At 42.0% G+C, this 7,541-nt stretch overlaps 1 long non-coding RNA gene across 1 annotated transcript; it reads right to left on the bottom strand.

Annotated features, from left to right (window-relative positions):
- Positions 1–1,177: 1,177 nt before the first annotated feature.
- LOC142373951 (uncharacterized) lies at positions 1,178–2,796 on the bottom strand. Its single transcript, XR_012768609.1, has 4 exons — positions 2,637–2,796; positions 2,001–2,166; positions 1,654–1,839; positions 1,178–1,567 (listed from the first exon to the last, which is right to left on the bottom strand). It is a non-coding gene; the product is annotated as an uncharacterized LOC142373951 (long non-coding RNA).
- Between the last annotated feature and the right edge of the window lie 4,745 nt (positions 2,797–7,541).

Below are 7,541 nucleotides of genomic sequence, written 5' to 3' on the forward strand. Positions count from 1 at the left end.
TATCTGTACTTAGGCAATGGTAATTACATTATCTACTACACTGTTACTGCGATATAATGTCAGATGCAAAAACCTTTAGTGCATGTGATGAGTTTACAATACAGGCTATATTTCTATAGGCCTACATTTAAAAATCAGTTCATTTCATTTTGTTTGGGCTTGACTTGCTGTAGGCCTACTTGATAGTAACATTTTTGATTGTCATAGATGAAAATGCTTAAAAATGAAACTTTACATTGGCCTATTTTTTGTCATAGCTTTTAGAGGGCTTTTCATCTGAACTGTGTTATGTCATAGTATTGTAGTACTATGGTACTTATTACTTTTCAATGACTATTACAGCGCGCCACTGGAGGTACGGCGTGCATTAAGGGGCTACTATTGGTTCCGAGGGGTCCCGAGTCCCGACCCCTAGTTTGGTACCACGGGCCAATGACTGGCCAACTATACAGTATACCCACCTCAAAAAGGTAGACTACACCACTGGCTGGCCGTGTTGCAGACGCTTATGGTGGGTCGCTCCGTACTTCGGAGTCCCCTCCAATCGCGACTGCAACGTAGTGCAGAGTTCGGCAAGAGAGTCTGGCTGCAGACCTGCACTGTCAGGACCCACAGACCTGCACTGTCAGGACCCTGTTGCAGACCGTCACCTGCACTGTGAGGACCGGAAGTGCACTGTGAGGACCGGAAGTTGATTTGAAGCCTTTCAAAATAAAAGCGTGTGTATCGGAAGCACGTATTTTTAAACTATTTTAAACGCTATATTTTTCAAGAGGTCCTCACAAATGAATTAATTAGTTAACAGTATTCCCGGTCTATTGTTTTTATTTGTATTGTAAACTTTTGTTTGGTCACTGCACACATTTTCTCTTAGGCTCATATTCATAAGCCAACATCTCACAAGACGCCATAGGCCTATACTGTACATTTTATTGTATACTATAGAGTAAGTCACTGCTATTTCATTATCATTTCATTTTGACTTTATCGCACTGCTCTTTATATATATATATGTATTTGTTTCAATTAGTTTTTCTGTTGTATTATTCTGTATTTTTATCCTTAACCACCATAAATTTCATGTTTGGTTCTATGTCTATGCCAATTATGTTCTTGTGCTGCTGGAACACCTTAGTACCACTAAATAGTACCCTAACTCTTGATATCTACAGTATAATCTTAGTCAAATTATTAAGGGATCAATGAGAAAACATAAAAAGCACACCAAGTCACAACATGATCAAATGTTCTGTAGTGTTTATTCAGTCAAACATTCACAATATGACAAAAAATCTTTGTTTTTGTCGACTACCTGTTCACAAAATATCAACATGTCGTTAATATTGTGAAATATCATTTTGAAAGGCTCCAGGATCGCTTCTCTTTCATCCTCGTCCAGTTCTTCGTTCCACAACCTCCCATACTGTAGAGCAGCCTCTGCCTGTTCCTCTTCCCCCATGCCCAGAACGTCAGGCAGGTCCACTCGGGCAGACAACAGTGGTTTGTTGGCCTCAGCCCACTCTGCTGCATGTCTGCAATTTTGAAGAATGCGATCTTCAACCGAGTCCTATGGAAAAGACAGAAAGAAAGATGTCTGTCCTATAGCTGCCACACCAACAGTATCTGACCAATAGATACTGTGCAAAAGCTTACGCCTTCCACTGGTGTGTCCACATCAGCAAGTCTGGCTCTCTTGGAGACCTCTGCCTGCTGCTCTTCTTCCTGAGTACTCAACTATTAATATGAATACATGCATTATACATACTTTATACTCTTACCTGAATTTGTAGTCCAGTTTTCTCTGTCCAGTTGCCAGGATTTAGTGACTGGGATAGGTTTCTAAAAGACAGAAAGTGAGGTGTCAGATGTTCTTCACTGCAACCTACATTCCCTTCATTTTCCTTTTACCCTTTTACAAACCAAACCACAACCTGCCAGAAGTTAGAAGCGTTGGCTAATACTTATGAGTACAAACAAACAGACAAATACATTATGCTTACCTTTAAATAAAATGCCACCTTTTGTATGTGCCTCTAAGTGGCTCTGCAGCTTGGACAATTTTGTTGGTTTAAATTGTAGGCACAGAGGGCAGTGAAACAGTTTGCAACATGACGTGCAGCGTTCGATTTTTGGCGTAGTGCCGGCGGTTGTTATTGAAATATGCATCTGTAAGAGACAAATAATGTCGTAATAAGTAAAACTAAATTATATATATATATCTATATATATATATATATATATATATATATAAATGGCGCATTTAAGTGAGCACTATCGATACGATAACAACGCTAAAGACTAGCCAAAAGTAAATAAACCTGATTCTTTAAAATTAATATAACTTTACAGTATATAGTTATTGAAATATGCATCTGTAAGAGACAAATAATGTCGTAATAAGTCAAACAAAATTATACAAGTCAGCACTATCGATACGAAAAATGGCACATTTAAGTGAGCACTATCGATAGGATAACAACGCTGAAGACTAGCCAAAAGTTTAAAAAAAACCCTGATTCTTTAAAATTAACATAACTTTAGAGTATATAGTGTGCAACGTAACGTTCCAGTGAATAAAGACTGTTTCTGTTTCTTCGTATGAAAGAAAGAGTAGTTTTCACTCGACTTTTACTCACCTCGTCGTCTCCACAGTTCAAATGGGGAACGAAAAATACGTGCTCCTCACTTGTCGCTTCGGGTCCTCACAGTGCAGGTGACGTCACAGTGCATGTCTGCAACTAAGGGTCCTGACAGTGCAGGTCATGGGTCCTGACAGTGCAGGTCTGCAGCCAGACCCCTCTCGAGTTCGGAGAGGTCCTGGCTACGGAAGGAGGGAGAATGAACTATCCATCCAGACACCCCGCCAACAGTGCCGTCTTCCTCGTCGGACATCAGGTCGACTGTAGCGGACTTCCAGAGTTCCTCCTCGGCCGCTACTAGCACACTCTGTCTCGCTTCCAACAGCTGTAAAAAAAACAAATAAATAAAGGCAATCAGCACTGTGCTATGCACTGCGTATGGACACAACACATCTATCAATGCATCTGAAAATTAGTCAACAAAAAAGTCTTACCCTCTTTCTTCTCGACCTACTCCGAGCTGAAATCTTCGCAGCTTCCGCCTGCTCTGCAAGTCCTGGCTGGTTATATCGGAAATTCCGGCGTATGCTTTCAAAGTACGTCTTACAGGCCGCTGGAAAACAATTAAATGAGAGTGGAATTAATAAAAATCAAACGTAAGTCACAGTAACATCAAGCAAGGAAGGAGAACCAGTAAAAAAAAAAGTTGCGGACATAGCTCCTAGCAAAAAAGAGGTGACGGCCTCGTTGTGAGGAGAGTTTAGCCTGTGAAAACAAATTATACAGTTAAGATCGGTATCTATTAACGTGTCCATTTCCTTATACAGAAGAATGAAAGCATATTATTTAAATCTTACACTTGCTCCGGATCGTAGCGCCTAGGATTGCTCTCCGAGTTGTGAAGGCGGCGTACGGCTTCCTGTAAATTACAAGACAAAAAATACACTTTAATAAAGAAACTTACACTGCTTCTGTTGTTCTTTTGCAAGGCTACTAGGCTACTTTTAGCTTGGGCTACCAACAAAGGCGTGGTTTTATAGTACGTTTAGCTTAGCTAGCAGTCATCAAACATATTCTTACCGCAATCTTAGGATTGTGCACCCGTCTTCTTTTCTTGGAGTTAGCCTCTGGACAGCAACCTGGAGTTAACGGCACTGAACTGCTCGTTTATGCCAGTAGCAACCCGACTCAACTGACGAGAGAGTCCACTGATGGCAACCAACAGTTTCTTGTGGTCGGTCTGCGGACTGGCTGGAAGTTGGTCACGTTCAACCAGAGGAGTTGAGGCGGGAGAACCAAATGCGAGACGCCGTCCAGCCATTGTAGCAAAAATCCTTACTAGCGTGTAGACAAGGCAGCAAAACCACAGGAACTGGAGATGAAGGTCTGAGAACTAGCTAGGTACAATAATGTTTGTTTATATGCTAGTCGTGCAAGTAGCCGTGGCCATGACCTCTCACGTGATGAGGAGTAGAAGGCTCGTCGGGCTCCTCCAATCACATGCGAGGTTATTGTTATACGGAAGGACTCGCGAGACAAGCTCGCCCTGGCTCGCGTCTATAAAAAAGGTGTGCCTGTGAAACTCTTGTTTGTTGAAAGATGGAAGTCCCAAGACGGAAGGAAAGACCTTGGCGCTTCTGTGAACATTGCAACTATGAACTCTCTCATTCACAGTATTATGACCACAGAAGGCGCTATTTCAAAAATGGAGTTTGGGAGAGAAAATCCAAAATCATTCATTAATATAGTGGATGTTAATACATCCACTGTGCATTTAAGTAAGACCAAAGAAAAGGTCACTGTAGTCATGCCACTATGCACAGTGGTTGAGCTCTAGTATGACAGGGACAACAAGAAAGCAGACATTCCCAGCTGCACTCCCCCTCCAGGCAATTGCATTCCCACCCATAGCGTCTTATTCTTATGTGTAGCCTTAATTCTATTCTTACTGTTCTGTATTTTTTATTCTTTTTTATGTTATTGTTGAGTGTTGTACTTTGAGAGCAAAGATTAACCAGAGTCAAATTCCTTGTTTGTTTACGCCAACCTGGCCAAAAAAGCTAATTCTGATTCTGATTTTGTGTATCTTTTTTTACATAAGATTTGCCATTGCTAATGACATACACAGTAGTTAATCTAGCATACTTTCATTGAATAAATCAATTCAAGCTTAAATGTAAGAGTCTATAATTAGGCTATACTTAGGCTCTGTTTACATTAATTCATTTCACCATTTCTTCGTGTCGGCGTCTTGCAAACTATTTACATTTACACTGAAACGGGGATCGGCTGATTCGCTAGTCACATGACTAATCAGCCATCACATCACATGATCGCCCTTGCATCTGGAGCATGAGCAACTGCTTTATATTAACAGATTTATCAGGGCTGCTCTGGACATTCGAAAGTTCTCGCGCCATTCTTCGGCGACAACAACTTTGTCCACGGAATTGTCCCACCATGCGCTGCTTCTTCCCGGTCTAACCCAAAAGCGGCGCTCCATGTACGGCTTGCGTTGCTGCAGTGGCTGGGTTCTCATCATAAAAGCCGAGTAGCTAGAGCTCAGCATTGCGGATCCTCGTTTTTCACCGTTTACAACTGCTAAAATCAGCATCGTATGCGAATGCTTACGTGGGCTCCGGCGTCTTTGAATCCTTCCACCTATGAAGTCGTATTCCAGTATTTTAATGTAAATGGACAGTGCATCCGCGATAGAAACGATAAAGAAACAGATTAGTATAAATGGCACCTTAGCCTGATCTATTTGTACCAGAGATTTTACCTTTTAGAAAAATCTCACCTGGGATAAAACTCCCCCTGCAACCCTGATTTGCATTTGTATAGCCTCCCCTAGAATTAGGAGCAGGGGGGTCATAGGGGGATGACTGCCAAGCCAGGCCCACGTCAATTTCCGGCAATTCACGGCAGTTTTTTGCATTGCCTGCAAATTGCCGTAAACAGCCGTAAACCTGAAATTGCACGACTATCTACAGTGCCGCATACTGACGAAAATCCCACTTTTCATGCAGTGTTTGAAGAAGCAAGGAAGAAATCCAGGATGTATTTAAGTGGAGGGTGTGGCCCGTGTGAGCCTTTTGAAACCAGGCAGCCATTTCAGGTGAGTTGGCCTCTATGGCCTTATATGTACTGCCATTTTAAGTGGACTGTTTAGGTGAGTTTGCCTGCTGAATCTGCAAGTATGTCTTGTCCTGCCTCCACCTCTGGCACCTTCTATACTTTCATTACCCCCTACCCAAACCAGGGTTTGTATCCCCACCAGGGTTTGAGGCTGGAGTAGCTTGTGGTTGTGGAAAAAAGATGGTTGTTGTGGTGTGAGGAGCAGTGATGGCTGGCATTAGGGGAGTGACTCTGGGACACCAGTTATCACTGTCTAGCCTCCTGTAGGTGTCGTGGGCCCAACTAGACGAAACACAGATGAAAGGAGGTTACCACCTGATGACCCGAATGACATGTTGGTCAGCACTGCTCATAGACCCTATAAACCCTATATAGACCACTCTATATAGGGATTAAAGGTATTATTCACTGAGTCTGGTCCATTTTCTTTTATAGCACAATTTTCTTGTGTTTACTTTGAATTAATTGTAAAGTCCCACTCCGAGACTGTTTCAGGGCAAGCTAGGTGATGTTCATGATAACAAAGGTCATAGTGGGTATTGTCGAGAGCAGGGGTCGGCAACATTTAACACTCAAAGAGCTATTCGGACCCGGTTTCCATGGAAAAGAAAACACTGGGAGCTGCAAACACTTTTTGACATCAAAAATGAAGATATTGTTTTTTTACCTTTAGACTTTGTTGCTTCCGAAAACCATGAAGTGCTACAGAGAAAATTCTATTTTATTCACGTAATAAACACATTTTGAACTCTTAAAAAAAAAACAACACACCGAGTTGAAGGTCTCTTTCTCACCACAAATTGGGCATACTGTACATACTGTATAACAGTACATTACATACTTTAACCAGGGTGCTACACTAGGTTTATTGGTTGTGCCACTCCTGTACTGTTTTGAAATGTTCTTTTGCCAGAGAATCCAGTTATTTTCATCAGAGGTAGTTTAGGTAGGCCTCCTTTTGTTATATTAATTTAATTTGTTTTGTTTTGTTTTTTGTTTTGTTTTAATAAACCACGTTGTTCACTTCCACTGAGACTTATTTGATTTTATGATTGTCATGTTATTGTCTGCTGACTGGGTCACCAAGTGGACATAACAAGTAGGGGCTCGTCCGGGATCCTTTTTTCCCCTGAATTATGACAATCGAAATTGATAAGTTGATGTGGTCGTGGCATCGAGAGTAAGCATGAGCTTTAATTTGCAGAACTTTATTGATGACCCCAGTTTTGAGAAACTTGACTCATGTCGAAAGGAGGATTGGTTGTTTATTGCAGCACACTTTGACATTACTGTACAGAAGTATGGTGTTAAAAAGGATATCAGAAATAAGGTCCTAGAAAAGCTAATAGAGTTACAGGTCCTTTCAGACCCTGTTGAATCTGCTAAGTCGGGGGCAGAGGTTGCTGCTGGACCAAGTGTTTCTCTGTTCTAGATCATGAAGGGGAACAGCAGGTAGCACAGGCCAAACCCCTGGGGGATAAGGCTGTTCATGAGGCTCCTCCTGCAACATTGCCTCGTATTGAGCCTTTCTCCCCAGAGAGTCATGGGTTTAGTGGTGATGCCAAGTTGAAGGTACGTTTAGCCCGCCTTCAGCTAGAGGCACAGGAAAAGGAGAGCAGGCGTAAAGCCGATTACGACTTGGAATATTGTAGATTGAAGATAGAATATGGCGCCGTTGTGAGTGGCTGGCCGTCTACCTCTGCTACCTTTTTTTGTGTATTGTCATGTTTTTATCGTTTTCATCTCTACTGGTGTATGATCGCCTGAGTCTCTTGAAAATCCGAGATTCTGTGGACATAATACCGATCCAGGACAACGATCAGA

This window comes from Odontesthes bonariensis, chromosome 23 (genome assembly GCF_027942865.1).
Source record: "Odontesthes bonariensis isolate fOdoBon6 chromosome 23, fOdoBon6.hap1, whole genome shotgun sequence".
NCBI lineage: Eukaryota > Metazoa > Chordata > Actinopteri > Atheriniformes > Atherinopsidae > Odontesthes > Odontesthes bonariensis.